General features: G+C 39.0%; 1 long non-coding RNA gene across 2 annotated transcripts; it reads right to left on the bottom strand.

The window, feature by feature from the left end:
* Nucleotides 1-17802: 17802 nt before the first annotated feature.
* LOC142181217 (uncharacterized) lies at nucleotides 17803-25975 on the bottom strand. Of its 2 annotated transcripts, none has more exons than XR_012709731.1 (2): nucleotides 18838-25975; nucleotides 17803-18089 (listed from the first exon to the last, which is right to left on the bottom strand). It is a non-coding gene; the product is annotated as an uncharacterized LOC142181217 (long non-coding RNA). The 2 variants fall into 2 exon arrangements; XR_012709732.1 differs by having other exon boundaries at nucleotides 25325-25969.
* Nucleotides 25976-26253: the final 278 nt, after the last annotated feature.

Raw genomic sequence — 26253 nt, 5'->3', positions numbered from 1 at the left:
GAAATAATGGACCGGGATGTAATCCCGTTCGAAACAATCGAAGTAATGATCGAGGATAAAAATCCTGTGGGCTCATGAGTAAGAGTGGCTTCGATAAACATGTCAAGCCCAAGGAAGCACCACGATTATCAGAATATAACTTCAGCATCGATACATCGGGTATTATATCAGCCATTGCACGTCTCAAGGATACTAGGTGGCCCAAACCCCTACAGTCCGATCCCGCTCAAAGAAACCCTAATCAAGTATGGAAATACCATGGAACCCATGGTCACAAAACCAAAGACTGCAGGCAATTAAGGGAGGAGGTAGCTCATTTATTCAACGAAGGTCATCTTTGAGAGTTATTGAGTGACTGAGCTAAAAATCATTTCAGAGACAGGGATGCAAATAGGAAAAACGAACAGGAGGAACCGCAAAACATGATTCATATGATCGTTGGTGGGGTTGATATTCCTCAGGGCCCGATATTTAAATGCACCAAAGTTACAATTACAAGGGAAAAACGTACCCGGGACTACTTACCATAAGATACCTTATCTTTCAATGATGAGGATGCAGAAGGGATCGAATAGCTTCACAATGATGCACTGGTAATATCTATCCTTATGAATAAAATTCAATTTAAACATGTGTTGGTTGATCCAGGTAGCTCGGCGAATATTATTCGATCAAGGGTCGTAGAGAAACTCGGCCTCCAGGATCAAATCGTACCCGCAACTCGAGTACTCAACGGCTTCAACATGGAGAGTGAAACCAGCAAAGGGGAAATCATTTTTCTTGTAAACGTGGCTAGAACTATCTAGGAAATGATGTTTCCTATAATCGAAGGTGATATGTGATACAACGCGCTGCTCGAAAGACCTTGGATTCATAATATGAGAGCAGTACCTTCAACGCTTTATCAAGTCTTGAAATTCCCAACACCGGAAGGGATCAAAACGGTGTATGCAAACAACCTGTAGCCAAAGATATGTTTTCAATCGGCGAGGTAATACCAGTATCGGCACTATCATCAATGAAGGGACCGAAGTTGAAGGGAAAGCAGGAAGTCAAATAGCAACCATAGTCACCGGCCTCGACCAGATTGGAGCAGCAGGAATTTTTTGAGGATGATGGTTATATGATACCTCGAACCTTCGTAATCCCTGATGATTCTGATGCCACAAAGTCAATGGTTTAAGAGATGGAACAAGTCGTATTGATCGAGCATCTTCCCGATCGGAAAGTATACCTGGGCACAGGGTTAACCCCCGAGCTCAGGGAAAAACATATTAAATTCCTTATTAAAAATATGGATTGTGTTGCTTGGTCCCACCTTGACATGACAGGAATCCCACTGGAGGTCACCACTTATCGATTGAGCTTGGACCCAAAGTTCAGACTGGTAAAGCAAAAGAGAAGGCCACAATCAGAGGTTAAGCATGCATTCATCAAGGATGAGGTAACCAAACTTCTCAAAATAGGGTCCATTCCGGGGGTAAAATATCTCGAATGGCTAGCAAATGTAGTTGTAGTCCCTAAAAAGGGGAATAAACTTAGAATGTGTGTAGACTACAAAGACTTAAACAAAGCATGCACTAAAGATTCCATTCCTTTACCGAATATCGATCGCATAATCGATGCCACGAGATCCTCAACTTTCTCGATGCCTACTCCATGTGCAATCAAATACAAATGAACCCGGAGGATCAGAAAAAGACTTCATTCATTACTAAGTACGGTACTTATTGCTATAACGTAATGCCGTTTGGGCTAAAAAATGCTGGTGCTACTTATCAACGCCTAGTAAACCAAATATCCGAAGAACAAATAGGTAAATCAATGGAGGTTTATATTGATGACATGCTAGTTAAGTCCTTGTGCAGAGAGGAACATTTGACACATTTACAGGAAACCTTCAACATATTGAGAAAATACAATATGAAGCTCAATCCCGAGAAATGTGCATTCGGGGTCGTTTCGACCAAGTTCCTCGGCTTTAGGGTCTCAAATCGGGGAATCGAGATCAACCCCAATAAAATCAAGGCAATAGAAGACATCACAGCCGTGGACAACGTTAAGGCTGTACAAAGGTTAACATGACAAATAACCACCCTAGGCCGGTTCATCTCGAGGTCTTCAAGATCGAAGTCACAGGTTTTTGTCACTGCTCAAAAAGAAGAACAATTTTGCTTGGAACCCGTAATGCCATAGGCGTTGAAAGAGTTAAAGCAGTATTTGTGATGACCCAAAATGTCATCTTTAAATTAAATAATTATCTCGGTATTTTAAGACCTTGAAAAGCGCTATCAATAAATCCTCGACTTGCGTACGCAATCCGTATAATTTTCCGGAATTAAAATTTGTACTATAGTACTTATAGGGAGTCATGCCTATGAGTCTTATTTGAAAATTCTTGTACGAATACCTCTGTGCATAATTTGCCAAATTGTATTGTTATTATTGAATTTTAGCCTACGATGTGAGTGCCCAGGTGGCGTTAAATATGGGTCGTTAATTTATGTAAGTAATTATGAGATCTTTATGCCTTGTTATTAGTAAAGTAGATGTTTGAAATGGTATTTTTGCTAACCTGAGGTTAATTGGCAATTTTGTAATCTATTATGAACAACTATTAAGACCAGAAATGTGATTATGGTCATAAATATGATGCGTTTTATGTCAAGATATCATTATGATAATGTCGTGCTTGTAATGCGGAGATTAGTGTTATTGATATATACTTTGTGGGGCTTTGTTGAGTTGTGGACATGTTGTTAGGAGTTGTTTTGGTATTACTTTGACAGTTGGATAGACCCAATTACAGGGGAGACTCTGCCGAAATTTTCTAATTGGGTTGGAAGTTGTACTCTATTTTATGTTAAGTGAATGAGGCTCCTTGAACATTCTTAACTGTATTGGGTTATGGAACCTATGAGCTGAGTAACATGAGAATATTGTTATGCAATGTGAGATAGAAATATGTGGGCACAAGGTGCCGGGGAAAATATTATGGTTTTATTTAATGGCACGTGAGTTGTCCGTGCGGTTGTGACATAAATATGGGCACGAGGTGCCGTGAAAATATGAAAGTGGGCTGAGACCTATATTATTTATGATTATGAAATGAGGTGTCACAAGGTGACCTTTACTCGAAAGAATTATATTCGAAAGATGCTTATCTGAAAGATTTATATTTGAAGGACTTAGTTAATTGATTGCACTTGTATTTATTCTTTGTTGAGAAACATTTATGGTGTTCTTGTTGCCTGCTATTTATATCACTGGTTGATCATTGTTGCCATCATTGTTATCTACATCCTATTATTTTTGTACGCTATATTGCACAGGTTTATTTGGTAGTCTGGTCTTAGCCTCGTCACTACTTCGCCAAGGTTAGGCTAGGCACTTACCAACACATGGGGTCGGTTGTGCTGATACTACACTCTGCACTATATGCAGATACTGATACCGGAGTGCTTAGACCGCAGTGAGGGTGCTATCTTCAACCCATACAAGCGACACGAGGTAGTCCTGCAGACGTCCGCAGGCCTTGGCGTCACCTTCTATCTTTTCCTTCATCCTGTTTCCTTTACTCATTTCAGAAACATTGTTTATTTTATCTTTCAGACTTTATATGTAGTATTCATAGACTGTCTGTGAAGCTGTGACACCAAATTCTGGGTAGAGTTGTATTTAGACTTCTGCAGTTTTGTATTAAGATAAATTGCCAGATTTTGTCTTCCGCTTAATTATTTTTGCTATTTGCATGATATCTACTCATCACTGATAATGGTTTAAAATTTGAAAAGGTTAAGTAATTAGGATAATTTAGCTTGCCTAGCTTTCACCGGTAGGTTCCATCACGGCTCTCGAGGGTGTGAAATCTGGGTCGTGGCAAGTTGGTATCAAAGCTCTAGGTTACATAGGTCTCACAGTTCACAGACAAGCTGAGTAGAGTTTGAGGGATCGGTACGGAGACGTCAATATTTATCCCCCAGAGGCTACAGAGTTAGGAAACGTTTCACTCCCATTCTTCTCTGTCGTGCGATTTTGTTCTCTCATTGCTAAATTAAAACCTCTACTCTTGTCCTTTCACGAATGGCAACGTCACGTACCATTTCTTCAACTGAACAACAGCACAGACCGGATAGATCAACTACGTCTTCGGAGGCTTTGTGGAGGTTGGATAGGTTTCACCAAGCTCTTCGCTACCACATTTAGCAGTGCATCTTTTGAGGACCTATGGGATTATCTTGACCGCTGCTATGAAGTATTGCATAACTTGAGAACAGTCGAAAGCGATGGGGATGATCTTATTGTGTTTCAGATGACAAGTAGAGGTAGTGAAAAGAGAATGTATTTACTAGACCAGTTGTGTCTCCAACGGAAGATGTAGACGTATCAAGACATCACCTAATGAATCATGTTGGGGTTCAACGTACCTTGACGTCTGGTTGATTTATTTGAGTTGTGAAGGTCAAATATTGTGGATTATCGGATGTTGTGACCTATGGCTTCGTGCCAAGTGAGGGGAGTCCACTATCAACGATCAAATTGTGGGGTCATGTGTTATACCAATTTTGGCCTGAGATGTATTTATGTGGTATTGAAAGGTTTTCCAAAACTTGTATATGATAAAGAGCTGAGATTTGAATGGGATGATGATGAGACTTGAAATATTCATGCGTCCTTAATAATTCTACATTTCAGTATCAACGGGGTCATGAAAACATATTTAGTATACTCGTAGTGCTTAAGTTAATCACAACACTCGCACGGGGAAGTCATCTTTTAATTTACCAGTGGCATGGAATTTCCTACAATGGTTATTTAAGTTATCCGGTACAGATTTAGTATGAGCTGTCGAACTGTGGATGGGTTGTTATGAAAATGGTGATACTAAGAACATCCTGAGAAATTATCCTAGACTTGGGAGAGACATATTTCGTCAAATCACTCAGGCTACATGCCCCATTGCAGTTACTACTCCACTTACATGACCAACCATAGGTAGGGGTCAGGATGTTAGAGGTGGAGGTGAGACTCCTAGAGGTGGAGACCCAGTCCGTTGATATATTTTCTATGGTATGGCTGAGGTTGCTACACCAGACGATATCGTTATAAGTACGGTCTCAAATTATTATAAAGTCAAAATTTCCTTAACTTGATTCGGTTTTGAGTATCGAGGAAAGTTCTCTTATTGTGCTCCACTTATGAGTGAGCTTCGTAATCTTAAATTTACTTATGTGAGTACTCCTGTTGGGAGATTATATGGAGATAACTATGTCTATCATTATGTGTTAGACACTAAAAATAGTTGTGATGTGGGTTTTGATTTGATTTCAGGAAAATTAATTTAAATTGCGAATTTTATTCCCTATTGGTGTGAGGGTTCTTTATATGTTGTGATTTTGTTTAGCGGAAATTATTTAGAAGAAGAAAGAAAGGAAATGGAAAATTTCAGTTGGCACAATGTGCATATTACTTGTGTACGGAGTTGAGGAAGAGATCCTTGTACTTTTATATGATGTGAAATATTCAAACCAGGCTACAAGTTGCGGTGGATGTTATATAAGGACAATGTCCTTGTGCTGAAAAGTTTATATGTTTAAATTCTCCCTTTGTGAAATTAAAATTTGTACTATAGTACTTATAGGGAGTCATGCCTATGAGGCTTATTTGAAAATTCTTGTATGAATACCTCTGTGCATAATTTGCCAAATTGTATTGTTATTATTGAATTTTAGCCTACGATGTGAGTGCCCAGGTGGCGTTAAATGTGGGTTATTAATTTATGTAAGTAATTATGAGGTCTTCATGCCTTATTATTGGTAAAGTAGAGGTTTGAAATGAGATTTTTGCTAACCTGAGGTTAATTGGCAATTTTGTAATCTATTATGAACAACCATTAAGACCAGAAATGTGATTATGGTCATACATATGATGTGTTTTATGTCAAGATATCATTATGATAATGTCGTGCTTGTAATGCGGAGATTAGTGTTATTGATATATACTTTGCAGGGCTTTGTTGGGTTGTGGATATGTTGTTAGGAGTTGTTTTGGTATTACTCTGACAGGTGGATAGGCCCAATTATAGGGGAAACTCTGCCAAAATTTCTGCAAAATTTGGGAGTTAAAAAAATTTGGGATATTGAAATGCGCAAAGAAAGAGATAAGTTACATTATGTGTTGGAGGACAGACTCTACTTCTCATTTGAGGACGAATGACCCTAAGTGGGGGGAGAATGTAATACCCCGTACTTGATGGGTGCGTAGGCACGGGTTTCTATAGCCAGTCGAGACTAAAATTGTGTGTTGATGTGAAAATCAGACCTTTCTGGAAATGATTGGAGTGTAAGAAATTTGGTCTTCAAGTTTACAAATATGGATAAAGGAAATAATCTAAATTGAAATGGTGTTGTCGGACTTATGTCGAATGCAGTAATGTGGGATCAATCGCGAATATTTGTTTAGAAGTAAAAGCATCAATTTGGTAACCTGAGAATGTATTTTCATTCGATATTGTAATTTAATTGAAAAGAGTATTTTCTTTATCAAATGATTCCTAAAATTAACTTCATCTTTTCTTGTTGATTTCCTAATTGGGTTGGAAGTTGTACTCTATTTTATGTTAAGTGAATGAGGCTCCTTGAACATTCTTAACTGTATTGGGTTATGGAACCTATGAGCCGAGTAACATGAGAATATTGTTATGCAATGCGAGACAGAAATATGTGCGCACAAGGTGCCGGGAAAAATATTATGGTTTTATTTAATGGCACGTGAGTTGTCCGTGCGGTTGTGACATAAATATGGGCACGAGGTGCCGTGAAAATATGAAAGTGGGCTGAGACCTATATTATTTATGATTATGAAATGAGGTCACAAGGTGACCTTTACTCGAAAGAATTATATTCGAAAGATGCTTATCCGAAAGATTTATATTTGAAGGACTTGATTAATTGATTGCACTTGTATTTATTCTTTGTTGAGAAACATTTATGGTGTTCTTGTTGCCTGCTATTTATATCACTGGTTGATCATTGTTGCCATCATTGTTATCTACATCCTATTATTTTTGTACGCTATATTGCACAGGTTTATTTGGTAGTCTGGTCTTAGCCTCGTCACTACTTCGCCGAGGTTAGGCTAGGCACTTACCAACACATGGGGTCGGTTGTGCTGATACTACACTCTGCACTATATGCAGATACTGATACCGGAGTGCTTAGACCGTTGTGAGGGTGCTATCTTCAACCCATACAGGTGACACGAGGTAGTCCTGCAGACGTCCGCGGGCCTTGGCGTCACCTTCTATCTTTTCCTTCATCCTGTTTCCTTTACTCATTTCAGAAACAATGTTTATTTTATCTTTCAGACTTTATATGTAGTATTCGTAGACTGTCTGTGAAGTTGTGACACCAAATTCTGGGTAGAGTTGTATTTAGACTTCTGCAGTTTTGTATTAAGATAAATTGCCAGATTTTGTCTTCCGCTTAATTATTTTTGCTATTTGCATGATATCTACTCATCACTGATAATGGTTTAAAATTTGAAAAGGTTAAGTAATTAGGATAATTTGGCTTGCCTAGCTTTCACCGGTAGGCGCCATCACGACTCTCGAGGGTGTGAAATCTGGGTCGTGGCAAGTTGGTATCAAAGCTCTAGGTTACATAGGTCTCACAGTTCACAGACAAGCTGAGTAGAGTTTGAGGGATCAGTACGGAGACGTCTATATTTATCCCCCAGAGGCTACAGAGTTAGGAAAAGTTTCACTCCCATTCTTCTCTGTCGTGCGATTTTGTTCTCTCATTGCTAAATTAAAATTTCTACTCTTGTCCTTTCACGAATGGCAAAGTCACGTACCATTTCTTCAACTGAACAACAACACAGACCGGATAGATCAACTACATCTTTGGAGGCTTTGCGGAGGTTGGATAGGTTTCACCAAGCTCTTCGCTACCACATTCAGCAGTGCATCTTTTGAGGACCTATGGGATTATCTTGATCGCTGCTATGAAGTATTGCATAACGTGAGAACAGTCGAAAGCGATGGGGATGATCTTGTTGTGTTTCAGATGACAAGTAGAGGTAGTGGAAAGAGAATGTATTTACTAGACCAGTTGTGGCTCCGACGGAAGATGTAGACGTATCAAGAGATCACCTAATGAATCATGTTAGGGTTCAACGTACCTTGACGTCTGGTTGATTTATTTGAGTTGTGAAGGTCAAATATTGTGGATTATCGGATGTTGTGACCTATGGCTTTGTGCCAAGTGAGGGGAGTCCTCTATCAACGATCAAATTGCGGGGTCATGTGTTATACCAATTTTGGCCTGAGATGTGTTTATGTGGTATTGAAAGGTTTTCCAAAACTTGTATATGATAAAGAGCTGAGATTTGAATGGGATGATGATGACACTTGAAATATTCCTGCGTCCTTAATAATTCTACATTTCAGTATCAGCGGGGTCATGAAAACATATTTAGTATACTCGTAGTGCTTAAGTTAATCACAACACTCGCACGGGGAAGTTATCTTTTAATTTACCAGTGGCATGGAATTTCCTACAATGGTTATTTAAGTTATCCGGTACAGATTTAGTATGAGCAGTCAAACTGTGGATGGGTTGTTATGAAAATGGTGATACTAAGAACATCCTGAGAAATTATCCTAGACTTGGGAGAGACATATTTCGTCAAATCACTCAGGCTACGTGCCCCATTGCAGTTACTACTCCATTTACATGACCAACCATAGGTAGGGATCAGGATGTTAGAGGTGGAGGTGAGACTCCTAGAGGTGGAGACCCAGTCCGTTGATATATTTTCTATGGTATGGCTGGGGTTGCTACACCCGACGGTATCATTATAAGTACGGTCTCGAATTATTATAAAGTCAAAATTTCCTTAACTTGATTCGGTTTTGAGTATCGAGGAAAGTTCTCTTATTGTGCTCCACTTATGAGTGAGCTTCGTAATCTTAAATTTACTTATGTGAGTACTCCTGTTGGGAGATTATATGGAGATAACTATGTCTATCATTATGTGTTAGACACTAAAAATAGTTGTGATGTGGGTTTTGATTTGATTTCAGGAAAATTAATTTAAATTGCGAATTTTATTCCCTATCAGTGTGAGAGTTCTTTATATGCTGTGATTTTGTTTAGCGGAAATTATTTAGAAGAAGAAAGAAAGGAAATGAAAAATTTCAGTTGGCACAATGTGCATATTACTTTTGTACGGAGTTGAGGAAGAGATCCTTGTACTTTTATATGATGTGAAATATTCAAACCGGGCTACAAGTTGCGGTGGATGTTATATAAGGACGAGGTCCTTGTGGTGAAAAGTTTATGTGTTTAAATTCTCCCTTTGTGAAATTAAAATTGTACTATAGTACTTATAGGGAGTCATGCCTATGAGGCTTATTTGAAAATTCTTGTACGAATACCTCTGTGCATAATTTGCCAAATTGTATTGTAATTATTGAATTTTAGCCTACGATGTGAGTGCCCAGGTGGCGTTAAATGTGGGTTATTAATTTATGTAAGTAATTATGAGGTCTTCATGCCTTATTATTGGTAAAGTAGAGGTTTGAAATGAGATTTTTGCTAACCTGAGGTTAATTGGCAATTTTGTAATCTATTATGAACAACCATTAAGACCAGAAATGTGATTATGGTCATACATATGATGTGTTTTATGTCAAGATATCATTATGATAATGTCGTGCTTGTAATGCGGAGATTAGTGTTATTGATATATACTTTGCAGGGCTTTGTTGGGTTGTGGACATGTTGTTAGGAGTTGTTTTGGTATTACTCTGACAGGTGGATAGGCCCAATTACAGGGGAAACTCTGCCGAAATTTCTGCAAAATTTGGGAGTTAAAAAAATTTGGGATATTGAAATGTGCAAAGAAAGAGATAAGTTACATTATGTGTTGGAGGACAGACTCTACTTCTCATTTGAGGACGAATGACCCTAAGTGAGGGGAGAATGTAATACCCCGTACTTGATGGGTGCGTAGGCACGGGTTTCTATAGCCAATCGAGACTAAAATCGTGTGTTGATGTGAAAATCAGACCTTTTTGGAAATGATTGGAGTGTAAGAAATTTGGTCTTCAAGTTTACAAATATGGATAAAGGAAATAATCTAAATTGAAATGGTGTTGTCGGACTTATGTCGAATGCGGTTATGTGGGATCAATCGCGAATATTTGTTTAGAAGTAAAAGCATCAATTTGGTAACCTGAGAATGTATTTTCATTCGATATTGTAGTTTAATTGAAAAGAGTATTTTCTTTATCAAATGATTCCTAATATTAACTTCATCTTTTCTTGTTGATTTTCTAATTGGGTTGGAAGTTGTACTCTATTTTATGTTAAGTGAATGAGGCTCCTTGAACATTCTTAACTGTACTGGGTTATGGAACCTATGAGCCGAGTAACATAAGAATATTGTTATGGAATGTGAGACAAAAATATGTGGGCACAAGGTGCCGGGGAAAATATTATGGTTTTATTTAATGGCACGTCAGTTGTCCGTGCGGTTGTGACATAAATATGGGCACGAGGTGCCGTGAAAATATGAAAGTGGGCTGAGACCTATATTATTTATGATTATGAAATGAGGTGTCACAAGGTGACCTTTACTCGAAAGAATTATATTCGAAAGATGCTTATCTGAAAGATTTATATTTGAAGGACTTGATTAATTGATTGCACTTGTATTTATTCTTTGTTGAGAAACATTTATGGTGTTCTTGTTGCTTGCTATTTATATCACTGGTTGATCATTGTTGCCATCATTGTTATCTACATCCTATTATTTTTGTACGCTATATTGCACAGGTTTATTTGGTAGTCTGGTCTTAGCCTCGTCACTACTTCGCCGAGGTTAGGCTAGGCACTTACCAACACATGGGGTCGGTTGTGCTGATACTACACTCTGCACTATATACAGATACTGATACCGGAGTGCTTAGACCGCAGTGAGGGTGCTATCTTCAACCCATACAGGCGACACGAGGTAGTCCTGCAGACGTCCGCGGGCCTTGGCATCACCTTCTATCTTTTCCTTCATCCTGTTTCCTTTACTCATTTCAGAAACAGTGTTTATTTTATCTTTCAGACTTTGTATGTAGTATTCTAAGACCGTCTGTGAAGCTGTGACACCAAATTCTAGGTAGAGTTGTATTTAGATTTCTGCAGTTTTGTATTAAGATAAATTGTCAGATTTTGTCTTCCGCTTAATTATTTTTGCTATTTGCATGATATCTACTCATCACTGATAATGGTTTAAAATTTGAAAAGGTTAAGTAATTAGGATAATTTGGCTTGCCTAGCTTTCACCAGTAGGCGCCATCACGGCTCTCAAGGGTGTAAAATCCGGGTCGTGACAGTATCTTTCAAGCCCCTAATTGCTTTATACTCCGAAAGAGGACGAGCAACTCTACTTATATTGGGAGTCTCGTAAGTTGATGTAAGTGGTGTCTTAGTTCGAGAAGAGCAAGGTACGCAATTTTCTGTTTACTATGTTAGCCGAACTTTAGGTGAAGCCGAAATCCGGTACCCATACTTAGAAAAATTAACGCTTGCCCTATTAAGCGACTCTAGGAAATTAAAACCATATTTTCTGTGCCACTCAATTTGTGTTGTGACCACTTACCCTCTTCGCAATATTTTGTACAAGCCCGAACTCTCTGGCCGATTGGCCAAATGGGTCGTCGAGATTAGTAGGTACGACATTGAGTATCAACCCCGAACGTCTATTAAGTCTCAAATCTAGGCAAACTTCGTGGCCAATTTCACGCTAGCCCTCGTACCCGCGGTCAAAAAGGAACTATTATTAAAATCTGGTACATATTCGGGGGTATGAACCCTCTTCATGAACAGTGCTTTGAATGTGAAGAGGTCCGGGTAGGGGATCATTTTGAACCCACCCATAGGAAATACAATTAAACAGTCTATCAAAACTTCAAAATTGACTATTAATGAGGCCGAGTATGAGACCATGATTGCAGGTCTCGAGCTAGCTAAGACCTTGGGAGCAGAGGTCATCAAGGCCAAGTGTGACTCGTAACTTGTGGTAAATCAGGTCAACAGAACTTTCGAGGTTCCAGAAGATCGGATGCAGAGGTACTTAGATAAGTTACAAATGTCTCTACATCGATTTAGATAATGGACGCTGCAGCACGTACCTCGGGAAGAAAATAGCGAGGGTGATGCACTTGCAAATTTGGGGTCATCGATCGAATGCTCTGGGACTGTCGTACAACTTTCAAGGTTAGTGATTGAAGAAGGGCACGCCAAAATAAACTCCACAAGCCTAACTTGGGATTAGAGGAATAAATATATCGAGTATCTAAAAAGCGAAAAGCTTCAATCAGATTTCAAAGAATCGAGGACTCTGCGAACGAAGGCTGCACGATTCACATTGGCCGAAGATGGAACATTATACAGAAGGATGTTCGATGGACCGTTAGCAATATGTTTGGGTCCGGGAGACACGGACTATGTATTACGAGAAATTCACGAGGGTACTTGCGGAAACCATTCTGGCACCAAATTGCTGGTTCACAAAGTCATCAGAGCGGGATACTATTGGATCAATATGGAAAAGGAAACTGAGGAATTCGTTCGAAAATGCGACAAGTGCAACAGATATGCGCCGACGGTCCACCAACCCGGAGAGAAAATTCATTCAGTTCTAAGGCCATTCATGAAATGGGGGATGGATATCGTCGGTCCTCTGCCATCAGCCCCAGGTAAAGCTAAATTCATTTTATTTATGACTGACTATTTCTCTAAGTAGGTAGAAGCACAAGCTTTCGAGAAAGTCTGAGAAAAGAAGTTATAGACTTCATCTGGGATCACATCATATGCCGATTCGGGATACTTGCCGAGATAGTATGTGATAATGGAAAACAATTTATTGGTAGAAAAATAGCGAAGTTCCTCGAGGATCACAAAATAAAAAAGATATTATCGACGCCGTATGATCCTAGTGGAAACGGGCAGGCCGAGTCAACAAACAAGACCATCATTCAGAATCTAAAGAAAAGATTGGACGACGCTAAGGGAAAATGGAGAGAAATTTTGCCCAAAGTCCTTTGGACATATAGAACAACGTCAAAATCTAGTACGAGGGCAACACCGTTCTCCTTATTTTATGGCGCCGAAGCTCTGATCTCGGTCGAGGTCGGGGAACCCAGCATCAGGTTTCGATACACAACATAATAACCGAATCACGAGGCTATGAACACAAGCCTCGAATTGCTAAATGAAAAATGGGAAGTCGCCCTCGTCAGAATGGCAACACAGAAGCAGCGCTTCGAAAGATACTACAATCTAAGAGCCAATCTTCACCACTTTCGAATCGGGGACGTAGTTCTAAGAAAGGTCACCCTCAACAATCGAGACCCAAAAGAAGGAAAACTCAGCCCAAATTGGGAAGGACCATATCAGGTCGTCGGTGTCATCGGAAAGGGATCTTACAAACTTAACACGATGAACGGCGAACAATTTCCAAATAATTGGAACATATCACTCCTCAAACGATATTATTGCAAAGGTATGGCTTTCTCCTTTTTTTTTTCATTTGTGTTTGATACTAACTTATTGCAGGTGTTCGATCGAAGACATTGAGAAATTCTTCAACACAAAGACCTCAAGTTTTAAAGCACGCGTTGCGCTCTTTTTCCCTTAGATCGGTTTTTGTCCCAAATGGGTTTTACGGCAAGGTTTTTAACGACGCAACAATCATTTGTGCTACCTAGGATAATTCAACAGTATCCGAGGCTTCTTTACAATCAACCTCGAATACTGGGGGCATCACCCTCGGATGCTATGCTCTCAAGGAAAATACTTCGTACCAACAAGTCTTGATAGGTAAAATTTTGTAAAGGGCCAAACGGTGAAATGAACCTTGTCTTTGTAGATTAATCGAACCCCGATGGCAAAACATGTACGCATGAATGATCTACTGAAAGAAGTATTTTTTTCCTTACCAGATGTTCCACGCCTTAGTGAAATTTCTACTTTACAATTCTACTTTATTTATGATCTATTGTGGAAATTGGCTCAAGCGCTGATCGCAACTAAAGCTCGAGCTATCAACCTCGTACTCAAAGAGTGCCATCCAAAAATCAACATGTTCGAATCGAAATCATAAGACCTTAAAAAGGAAACTCTAGATTTTTTAGGCCAAGGCCACCCCACTCAGGGACTAACGCTTCGAACAAAGTTCAAAGTATAATTGAGAAACAAACCCAAAGGGTAAATCTCAAAGATAAAGGCTACGACCAAACTAACACGGTTCGAAGATGTCCGAATTCCGTAACAAATATAGACCTTATAATGTTTTCATAAAATCGGTTAAAGGGGCTACCCTAGGCAAAATTACAAAATGTTTCGATAACATCAACCCTCTAAACCTTAAGGGGTACCAAATTGTTCAAACTCTCGAACAAGCCTATGCTAAGGTATAACAAAGTAAAAGGTTTTTGATAACACTGAATCCTAATAGGTACAGATTTATCTCGCACTGAGGCATAAATATTTTTTATATGATTAAACTTTTAAGCCAAAAAGGAAAAAAGTCACTCTTTTAAGGCCATATCGGCCCAATTCAAGAGCCTAAGGGCCATTATGTTTTTGAGTTCGAGAATCCACCCTCACTCAACTGAATCTTAAGGGTTTTTTTTACTCTAAGTTCAAGCAAGTACTCACTCGATTATGAAGACTATACTAATCTGACTTCGACAAAACTCTGCATAAAGTATAAGGCAAAAAGAAAAATAGAGCTTTCACAAAACGGAAATTGGAAATGAATCGGAAAGAAAAGAGATCTTTCATATATGCAAAAATATTTACAAAGACCACTCTATGTCTTACAAAAAAATTCGGAAAAAATTCTAAGTGCCTAATCTTCTCCGGGAGCCTTATCTTCATCCCCTCCACTCTCGGATCCACTCGAGCTCCCGAAATCATCATCATCAGAAGAGAGCAACGCTTTGGCCTCGGCCTCGAGTACTTTCACGTTCTCAATATCGATAGTAAGGTCGAAACCACGAGCATGGATCTCCTAGAGAGTCTCTCTTTAAGACTAGTATTTGACATGCTTAATAACCCAGTATGATTGAGTATGAGTGGTGTCATCCACTTCCTTTGCTCAAACTTTAGTAGCTTCAGCATCAGCTCGATAGACAGCCACGATCACCTCAACTTTAGCTTTTACTCTTTCTGCCTCAGATGTGGCCTTTGCAAGCTCAGCAACCAACCAAGCCTCAAGCTACTCAATTTCTTAGCTCGGGCCAAGCTTTCCTCCTTCATGATTTGGAGTTGACGTTCAGCCGAAGACAGCTAGGCCCGAGCAGTATCTTTCTCCGAGGCAAGGCGGTCCATGTTTTGCTTCCACCCGAAAGTCTTCGCTTCCTTCATCTTGGCCTCCTCACGAAGTTGCTCGATATTTTCGGCCTTCTGCTGAACCTGTAGGATCGAAGTATTAGTAGTCATTACCTAATTAATATATCGAGCTTCCAAAAATTTACATTACCTACTTAATCAGGTTGGTTTGCCACTTATGAGTTGTTGCCAATTCAGCTCGGAGGTCCTTGATCTCCTCTTCTTTTTGCCCACTGAGAAGTTTTAAGGAATCTCTCTCCTCCGTGAGCTTTTTGAGATTGGCCTCACACCAGCTCAGCTTCGACCAGGATTTAGAAAATACTTCCTGATGAAGTGTCAAGGCCTACGAAGAAATAAAGGAAGTTGTGCAAGAAAAAATGAATGCAAACGCAATATTAATGAAGGGAACTAAAACTTACCCGGCTCAGAAGTCGTTGAGCCTCATAGAAGAGACTTGATGCATCGCCCAAGTCGTTAACATCTTCGACCCTTGTGAAGCAATAATGGAATAGGTCCTCTCCTTCGTGGGTTGTTCCCACATCGGGGGTCTCCAAAGCTTGGGCCTCCTGAATTTTCCCCTCAGAAAATGTGGGGAGGGGCGGCGAATCACCAATATCAAATTCCCCAAGCAAGACACTTGGGAAGTTCTTCCGTTTTGAAGAGTCTCAGTACCTGTCCCTTTAGGCACGTCCGCCAATTGTTCATCACGGTGGGAGGCATCTTCAATAGCCTCGGACGACTCGGGGGCTTTGCTCAGGCCATCTACCGAGATCTCCTTGGTCCGAGGCTGAACCTCCTCGATTATCACCGGTTCAATGGCTTTTGGGGATTCGGCACTCCTCTTTCGAGCCACTAGCTCAAAGTCAACATCTTCGTCTTCCTCATCCTCCTCCCTTAGCCGTTGAGCTATGTCGGCAGGCAGGGCGGTGGTGTCTTTCTTTGACCTGCGAGCCTTGCTCTTCTTAGGCTTTGGAGTATCGGAGAGCGAGATCCTTTTTATTTTCTTTTCCTTTGATGGCTTTGGGACCATGGGCATAACCTCCTCCTCCCCAGATGAGGGCCTCATAACAGCATCTTTCCCAAGGCCTGTATGAAAGGAAATCAAGAAAGTATAAAAAGGAAACATTTTAAGGCCATCAGATATTTAAAGAAAAGGCTTACCGTGATTTTTAGCCTCCCATCGGCCACTTGCTAAATCGTACCATGAGCGCTTAGCATACGAGGAGGTTGAAGCTAGGGTCCGAACCCAGATCTCGACGTCCGAAATCATACCAGGCATCTTAGCGACCGCTACATCCCATAAAAATATGTCAGTAAAAAGAAGTAAAGGAAGCAAAACAGTAAATAAAAAGCTAAAGGAAGGATCGAACTTACGCTCCATGTTTCACTTCTTAGGAAATGGCATCTTCTCGGCTGGAATTAGGTCGGAAGTTTTCACTCGAACGAATTGACCCATCCACTCTCGATCTTTGTCCTCGTTTATGCTCGAGAATAACACATTGGTAGCCTGATGCTAAAGCTTTATCAACCCACATCGAAAAAGACGGGGCTTGTACAACCTGATGAGGTGGTCGAGGGTAAAAGGCATTCCTTCTTTTTTATTCACGAAAAATCGAAATAAAATGACTATTCGCTAAAAGAAAGGGTGGATCTGGCCTAGGTTTATTTGGTATTGGCAGTAGAAGTCGATAATGACAGGATTGACAGGGCCCTACGTGAATGGATAAGTGTAAACACTTAAAAACCCTTCCACATGGGTAGTGATATCTTCCCCGGGAGACGGAATTACCACCTCTTTCTTCTCCCAATGGAAGTCTTCACTGACCTGCTCGAGGTCGCTTTCAATTATTGAGCACATGTACCTAGACATTGGCTCACACCGACCAGGGACAAAAGTCTCGACTTTGAAGTCGGAAGAAAGATCACACCCCATCTTGGGAATGCATTCCTCAGGGCGTGACTCCATCGGTGTTTTGTCGTCGGCCTATCACGACCCAAACCGATTGGCCGTGACGACACCCGATGCCATACTCGGCCCGAGCGTACTACTCTGTAACTGTGAACTCTGGAGGGGTAACCCTTAACTTAGGCTGATGAGGCCATACTCTGAATCATCTTAAAATATCATCTCTCTCATCTGAGGGGTAAACATACCCAAAAGCTCATATATATATATATATATATATATATATATATAAAACTGTGCAGGATCCATGAACATCTACTGATAGACCAAAATATACAGGACTCGTCTACAAGCCTCTAGAGAAAACTGAACTGTATCATGATCAGTGTCACGACCCAAACCGATGGGCCGCGACGGGCACCTGGTACCTTACTCAACTGAGTACCAACATAACGTATCTTTTCATGTCATATTATCATAAATAACTGAGCTGGAAAGGTTGCCGTGAAATAGGTAGAATACAATAGGTAATGCCAACTTATACATAAGATATATGAGCCTCTAAGACCAAAATAACCACTTGAACACTGAACATAGGCCGACAAGGGCATACAATCTTTTATGTACATGACATCTGTCTACAAGCCTCTAAGAATACATAATTTTCATAAAGGTCAGGATAAAGTCCCGCCATACCAAACAAGCAACTCCGAAGCAAATGGAGCGCACCAACATCTTTCGCTGAGCCGATAGCGTACTTGGAGGGCTTTTAACTTGTCCATCGGGACCTGCGGGCATGAAACACAGCGTCCCCAGGCAAAAAGGGAATTATGTATTGAGTATGTAGGTACATAAATAAGTACATAACAGACATGAAGGAAATATAGAGTAAATGACTCCACCTGTAAGTCTGAATAACTTTGTAAATCATGAAATAATTATTGTATCATGCATATGTGTATGAATGTCATGTCGTGCATAGGCACATGTTTCATAACATCAGCAGCCTCTGAGGGTATCCCATCATATCATCTTGACACTATGGGCAAAATCATCAACGTATACCAGCTAATCAGGTGGTGGCGTGTATATAATGCCATAACCTTTTCAATATCCCATATACATATATATACATATATATATACATATATATATATATATATATATATATATATATATATATACATTTATATATATGTACATTTATATATATGTACATTTATATATACACGTATATAACATGATCTGGTCCTGGGTCAATGTATATGAATGCAATACATGAAAAGTACGTCAATAAAATCTCTTGGAGTGTCATAAGACCATTACGCCTCTGATTAATATCATGAAATAAACTTTACCAACTTACGTATTTTTGAGACCCCATGAGCAGATGATACAATAATATGACACATGGAAAATCAAGAACATAGGCACTTCTAGTACTTCTATGAATCATGTATGAAAATTGTGCATTTGCACATTTTGTTTGTGTCGTATGGGTCATGCCAAAAGAAAGAAGGGATAACCTTAACATACCTGGAGTAGGAAAACTCTGTATAATATTCTTGGAAAATATTGCACCGTACTCTTCTAGAACAGCAAAATTCCACGTTGCTACTATTCCAACAAATTCTCATTGGAAAATTTGCTTCTGTTTCTAACGTTTTTGAAGAAGATCAAAGTGAGTTAATTAGCTTCTGTTTGTAATGTCTCTTTTGGACCAAAGACAGAACCTTTTGAAGCCTTTGAACTAAGAAGGTTTTTTTGATCCTTGAAGTATCGTGTTTTTGGGATTTTTCACGTTTTTTGGGTTATGCTTTTTCGTCCAAAATGAAAATGTATCAAGACTTATCATAAGTCTTGATTTGGTCACATTAAATTCTCATTTATCCTTAGGTAGCCACCTAGGCATAAATAACTACTTAGTCATTTCTTGAATTGTTGCTTCTTGCCACGTGTAATTCCTATCCACTTATTAGTTAACTGGGTAATATCCTGTTATCCGGTAATTAATCAATTATCTGTATAATTTGAAAATTGTCTCAACTTAATTAAAATACTACTATTTTTTAACATACCTCGTACACCTTACTAGCATGGTTATGTAGTACCTTGTATGGTACTAGTCGATAAATACCGGGTATTTTAGCTCGGGCCATATTTTATCCCAAAATGCCAAACTTCGATAAAATTTGTTTTCTTCGATTTTACTTACCCTCTTACCTTCACGAATTTACCCATCGCTTATAATCCTTATAATACCCAAATAATTTTTCCCTTGGACTGATGTCAATTACCTTACGACAAATTCAATGTACAATACTACAGGGTGCAACATCGTCGTAACTTATTACTGCAAAATGTAACATCACCGTAATGTAATACTGCAGGGTGCAACATTGTCGTAACTTAATACAGCGAAGCGTAACATCATTGTAATGTAATACTGCAAGGTGCAACATTGTCGTAACTTAATACTGCGAAGCATAACATCATCGTAATGTAATACTGCAAGGCACACCATTATTGTAATATAATACTGTAGGACATAACATCATCGTAATATTGTGGGCTGTAACATCATTTCCCTCTTTGGAACATTCGTCCTCGAATGTTTACTGATGCTCTTATCATTTTCATAACACATAGCTCTTGTGAATACCTTAATTCCATTTAAGCAGTTGCTCTATGAATAAATCCAAAGTCTAGGGTATTCCCCCCTTTAGTCTTTTTTCTCATATCATTACTTGTGGTCGAAATCTTTCTAATATCGCAACTACTGCTACCTCCTGTCATGCGGCCTGTATGACTCTGACTTTGTCATTGCGCCTATGCAACTCTTGTCTCTTTTTCCTCCAGCGTTTAGCCAATCTCTAGGCCTCACTTTGTGAACATATACAGAGCTTGATAAGATGTCCCTCCGGGCATCTATAAGTATACTAAAGTTCTTTGCTTGGTACTTTGTCGAACTTACGAATATTGCTATATCTTATTTCATAGACTCGATTGTCTATTCGTATGACTTTACTGCATCTAAGTAGGTTAGTATACCATCGCTCTTACTTTGATTTATCGTAGAAATCTGCTACCAAGCTCTATGTTACTCTCGTTGCTTATCCTATATGTACAAATCCAAGTCCTTTAATGCTTCTTCTTTACCGTTCATCTTAAGAATGATTGCCCAATCTCATCTTATACTTTGTGACTTTTATCCATCCATTGTGTATTCACCTCAATATTGATCTACAATATACCACTGATAACTTGAAACTTCTTATGTAATACCTTGCCACTAGGGCTTACGTCTCATCGTGGAACATTTGAAGCAATTTTCTTGATCCACCTGGGGGCGATACGATACTATACTTCCATAATCATATTTCATAGCATCCCAATGTGATTCACCTTATGGGGGTATCCTAATTTCGTGCCGCCAGCGAAATCTTTTCTCCTTCTTTTTTTTTCTTTTTCCAAATCATTATTCAAACAAAGGCCCAAACATCATCCTTTATCTGTCACCATTACACCCTCATTTTATTACCTGGTAGCATTTCATTCTTTCTAAATGTTATTAATCTTAGACTCCTTTGAGTTCATTCAGGCTATACTGAACTTTCAATAACTTAGAGAAACTATTATCTCTCTTGTTTTCATGGACTTAATCCCGAGGACTTATCCATTCTTGTCACCCTTTCACTTGCCTTTCCTCACCCTTACTCATGTTATCTTAAAACTTTTTCGCTTTACCATACTTTAGCTTGCGACCTATACATATCCATTTATACAACTCGCAATTTTCCTTCAACTTGCTTGCACTATCCATCAAGCAAGACATCACATCATCTCTAACTCTTCTTTACTCTCTTAGTCAGCTTTTCGATACCTACCCCATAGGCTGGAAGGTATGCTACTGACAATGCCGCTATTATTTAGATAATGAATCCTCGTGCTACTAGCCCTTTTATCTGAAGTATGGACTATTCATGATCTTCTGCCTTTGAGTATCTTGTACGTTGTTCACCTTTACTTTACTTACTTTAAAATCTCGCATCATACCTTCAATCTCTCTCATGACCTCCCTTCCACCTAGGTGTAATTCACGTCCATATCTTGAAGCTCTATTATTATACTTGCACCTCTGGTGCATACACAATCCCGTGGGAATTTCATACCGACTTCTTATGAGACTGGTACCCTTCTAACTGGCTTTATCGTAGAGCCGTTATAGAACATAGTTGTTGTGCTATCTCTCTTGCACCTCTAATATTAAGTGTGATTCTGCTATGTTAATCATGATTCCTATAACTTCTGGGTCCAATAATTAGATTCCTGATTTACTTTGTTGATGTAACTCTTTAGTTTCCTTCTTCTTCTGATCGGCCTTTATGCTGGCTTAAGTTATCTTTCAATTTGTGGCTCATGGTATTAGTTATTACTTTAGCCCTCCATGGATGCTATGGAATATCCATGATACAATCTTCTAACAATTCATTCCTTTGTCTATGATCTGGGCTCAATTCTTTCTTTTAAATTATACCGAAATCTTTTACGACTGTATGATTGTCAACATATATACTGCATGGATAATGCTCCAAAATCTTGAGTGTATCCATAATGTACTAACTCTGGATCATTGATCAAATAATTCTTTTCGTTCTATTTTAGCTTTCTTTCAACGTAAGCTATTACTTTTCCTAGTCTTTCTGCCCCCTTATTGCGTCCACACTTAGATTATCTTAGTGCCCACACATGCCATAGTTTTCGTGTAACTCATATGATCTCAAATATTTCTTTTAATTTTACTTTCCGTTCATTAGTCACGGTAGGTGCCACTTTCCTTTGAAGTACTATAATGTTGTTGTGAGACTGTTATTACATGACTATTTGCTCTTTAGGTCATTGTTCTTAAGTTGAAGCCTCCTTCCTTATTTCCTTAGCTAGTCTTTCGTTGTAGTACTTAGGGAGAACCCTTGACCTTCGTAAAGATGTGAGCTTATTACGGACCTTTTGATGTCCTTCCTTGCCTATAATTATCCGTAGTTTCTTACCTCCGTGCCGTTGTGCTTGTAGGCTTGCTTCTGAACTGATATTTTGATTGCCTTCCCAGTGACACTATCTTTCATTCCTACAATAATCATACGGTACCTTTAACAACCCAACTCCTATCTGAATACTTCTTAAGTATTACAATGACGTTACTGCGAGGCTAAGTTCACTATATTGGGTTTTACTATGTTTATCTTGCACGATTTGCTGACTCATCTGTAACCTCCTATTTGACCATAACTAGGCTCTTCCTTAATCAACTACCAACTAATCGTCGGCCCATTCTCATATCAATTTTCCGCATAATCTTTCTTGGGTTATTTCCTTTGTTTTAACTTACCGCTCGTACCGGCTCCTTATCTATTACTAACATTTCGGGCAGGACCTTTACTTCCTCTCCTTGACGTCGTATTTGCATAATGTTCTGGAATCGTAACATATACGTAGGCTTCGAATAATTTCAATCTCATCCCTTTTCATTTTTTTCGCATTCTTCCTTTACCATTCCATAATTACTAGAACCACTTAATTCTAGCTTAACGCCACATCATTCCATATTCCCCCTTTTGGGGAGTACTAAAAAGTGGAGCTACGATGACCTATCTATAGATATTTTAACTCTTCATCTTTGGTATCTTTTCACATCATCGATGACCCTTACTCGCCTTGCGGTAATCCTTCCATACCAAGGATAGAAAAATTCCTTACTCACGAGGGTGAAACTTAGTATAACTAGCACATACAGTCCCTTAAGCTAAACTTTGCTCACATTGCTTGCTGTAGGGAAGCGTCTTCCTGAATGACCATTCTCTGAATTTCTCATGAATCTTCTTTTGTCGTCCATTCTATTACTACCGAAACAAAATCTGAAATTCTTATGATGGCGACTATTATCAATCACTCAGTCCCTAACTCATGTTTAGTTTATCTTGTTCACCAATCCATACTGATTCTATTACTCTGGGGTCTAACTTTTCCTTTTGGTAATCGCGCTAGAGTTGCGAACTTATTTCTCGAAATGAGGACATGACTATATGGCCTATACTCTTTTGTTGTCCTAAGGCCTGTCACCTCTCGTCTCTTCCTTCACTTGACTATAGATTTTGTAATATTATCATCTTTTGATCTACCGTTGTCATCCATGTATCACATCTTACTCATAATGCTTCATTAACTCTTTTCTTATTTCCCGCTAACATTTATGCCTATCACTTTATTCTGAAAACTTGAACAAGACATTCTTTTGCTTTTAGCTCCCCTTTGCCCCATCCAGTGGCTCTTCAAGTTGCTTAACGTTCTCGCTTTACCGTGAGCCACACTAAGGTAATATTTATCCTTCAAGGCTTATAGTGCATGTTTTTGTAGTACTCACATTTGCCTGCACTATTTTAGAGTGTATCATCTGGGTGTCTCAAAAGGAGATCTACTAGCACACTTGCAATATCCTTCGGAAATGTCAACTAACACAAATAATCCATTCACCATTTTGGCTACTCTAACCCCATCCAGATCCTGATGTTCCGTCCTTTTCTTAAAATACACATGTTAGCCCTCATAGGGCATAACTGAGATGGGTACGGCCAATTGTACATACCTCTGTTACTGTTGAGGGTAAATCTTAGTGCTTATAGTTTCCTGCCGGAACTGTAATACTTGTCACACCTCCTTTTTACTACTCCCGAAAAGGGGTATAAGAGAGTTTTCTCCAATTTAAATGACAATCAAAACGAGATTATTTAATTAAAATTAGAGTTGTCACTTGGGATAATTTATGGTGTCCTAAGTCACCGATTTAAAATCCTAAATTGAGGAAGGTTGACTCTAATTATGATCTGCGAACACAGAAATTCGGGTAAGGAATTTTGTTAACCCGGGAGAGGGTGTTAGGCATTCCCGGGTTCCGTGATTTTAGCACAATCGCTTTGATCATACTTGGTTTAATCAAATTGTCTATTACTAATTTTAGAACCTATGTGCATTTGCTTCTTTTAATTAAGAAATTATCTTTAAACCGGTCACGCGTACGTGTACCCGTTTGTTTGGCGCATCAAAAATTATGTCCCGCAAACGTGTCCACATTAATAACGCTTTATTATTATTAAGAAAGTTTGGCCGAAGTTGCGCGAATGCATACTCCGGTTTTGTTTTTAGAAATCGTAATCATGTCACGCGAACGTGTCCACAATCACAATGCTACATTAAACGGGCCTAAAGCAAGCTACGAATGTTCATAGTTTGACTAATTTTGCTAAAATTGTTTGAGACTAGAGGTCCCACAACTCGTAGAATTAATGTGTGGATGGTTTGAGTCCAAATTCGTAAATTGCAGGTGTATTATCATTGAAACCCAAAACTGGCGTAGAACACTACATCAATATAACAAGAGTCTAGCACTAACTAAAATTATATATTGTTTATACCATTATGGACTTAAGTTCCCACACGATACATTAATCTAGAAACAATCCTTTTATTTTATTTGTCATAAGCAATGCTGTACTACTGCAGCATGTTCAGATTCAAACTTAAACAAATTGAAATCATGAATAACAACAAAAAGCACAAATCAACAGAGAGCTAGAATTTTATTATCAAGCATACGCAATCAGTGGGGGATAATTTTTGTAGATCCAATCTAACAAAGTTGCATACAGCCTAATATTTCACAAAGTATCCTAAATCTGGACTGAAACTTAAATTTAAATAAGATTAATTAGTTACAAGGATAACCGCTACTACACCATGGGGATTTCAAACTTAACACTAATCAACATTTGCACTTATCATTCACGATGCACTATTTTGGTACAACCTGAGTTCGTTCAACACATATTAATAAAGCAACAACAAACACACTTAATCTAAATCATAGATATCAGTAGCCAAACAAGCAAACCGAATACATGGTAGGGCTATCAAAATACCAAATTTTCATTCATCAACTCAAGCTCGGGTAATTATAGGGCGTAGAACTTACCAGATATATTCAAGCAATAACAGCAACAGAACGAACTTGAAAGGAAGAAAATAGCTGCTAAAATTTAAGCTTCAATAGTAACAGTGACCGAAAATGGACGCCTCGAACGGACCTCGACTGAAATCGCACGGGTCCGGAAAACTTCAACAATGAGCAGCAAATTTCGACCTCAAAAACTTCTTGGAAATCTAGATTTTCAGAAACCTTTTCTTAGTTTTCAGATTTAATTGGTTTGTTTTTTTTTAAAATGGGTGGCTGATTGTCGTTTGGTTAATGCTCTGCTTCGGCTGGAACTCATTTTTCGGTGAGCTGCTGGTAGACATTAGGTGGTGAGGTTGTGGTGTTGGCTATTCTCTCTTGTACATGAGAGAGCGACGATGGAGAGATGAGGGTAGGGAGGTGGCGGAAGGGATGGCAACGACATTTTCCGGCGAGTTTGCCCCCGGTTTGGTGAGGGTCTGTGTGTGGTTGAAGAGAGCAGGGGTCGTTGGTTGTGAGGGTTATGGCTAGTTGATGGGTGTTGTTTTTTGGTTAGGACGAAGCCATGACAGAAGGCTGCTTCTTCTCTGAAGAAGAAGATCAATCGATAGGATTGGGGGGGGGGGGGTTCTTGTTGAACGGTGCTGCTTCCTTTCTTGTGTGTATAGGTCTAGCTATATCTAAGGGTGTATTTTTTGTCATATAGAAATGGATTTTAGGTTAAGGAGGTATGAGTTTGGTATTATTGGGCCTTAAAATCGGGCCAAAGACTAAAAAAATGGACTACAAGATTAAAATGGGATAAACCAACCCAAAACTAACTCTTCCTTCTAAATATACAATTTATAATATAAAAATATAAAACTAATCTCAATTAATTGAACTAAACTATGTTAAAACATGAAACTATTTTTATGTTTTCAAGATTATATAAAAATAAAGATAAGGTA

The sequence above is a fragment of the Nicotiana tabacum genome, chromosome 5 (genome assembly GCF_000715075.1).
Source record: "Nicotiana tabacum cultivar K326 chromosome 5, ASM71507v2, whole genome shotgun sequence".
NCBI classification, from domain to species: domain Eukaryota; kingdom Viridiplantae; phylum Streptophyta; class Magnoliopsida; order Solanales; family Solanaceae; genus Nicotiana; species Nicotiana tabacum.
This window is presented reverse-complemented; position numbering and strand designations above follow the sequence as displayed.